The sequence below is a fragment of the Plasmopara halstedii genome (genome assembly GCF_900000015.1).
Source record: "Plasmopara halstedii genome assembly, contig: Scaffold_525, whole genome shotgun sequence".
Taxonomy (NCBI): domain Eukaryota; phylum Oomycota; class Peronosporomycetes; order Peronosporales; family Peronosporaceae; genus Plasmopara; species Plasmopara halstedii.
Window position 1 is genome coordinate 381,778 of NW_020187445.1, and position 518 is coordinate 382,295.

Below are 518 nucleotides of genomic sequence, written 5' to 3' on the forward strand. Positions count from 1 at the left end.
GGAGTAATTGACTTGTTGAAACCATGCGATAACTCCACTACTTTGAGCAAGTCAAATTTAATGATCTCTGTCGCAGGCAGAATAGGGAGATAATCTCCTGCTCTGAGTGAGAAAGGTCAAGATGGCCATCGCATCTGTCATTCTTCAGACCGAGCAACAGCGCGTGGCGCTAGCCATCTCAAAGCTCGTTGGTCGAGCGCGAGAATGGGCACTGACGTGCGGCACTTCGGTCGAAGCTGCGTTTCCTTCCTGGGCGGAGCTGAACTTGCAGCTCTCACGAGCGTTCTCGCCGCTCAATCGAGTATATCGCGCGCGATCGCGTTTCCTTGCCGCCTGACAGGGCAACAAGGAATTGGTGGACTTTGTCCAAGAGATGCGAACTCTTATTGCCGAGATGACAGCAGATCCCCTCCCGGAGGTGGTCACAGTGACCGTCTTTATGGAAGGCCTCCGCACTGTCGTGGCCAGAATGGAAGTCTTCCGTGTGCATCCGTCCTCATTTGAAGGGGCGGTGAATG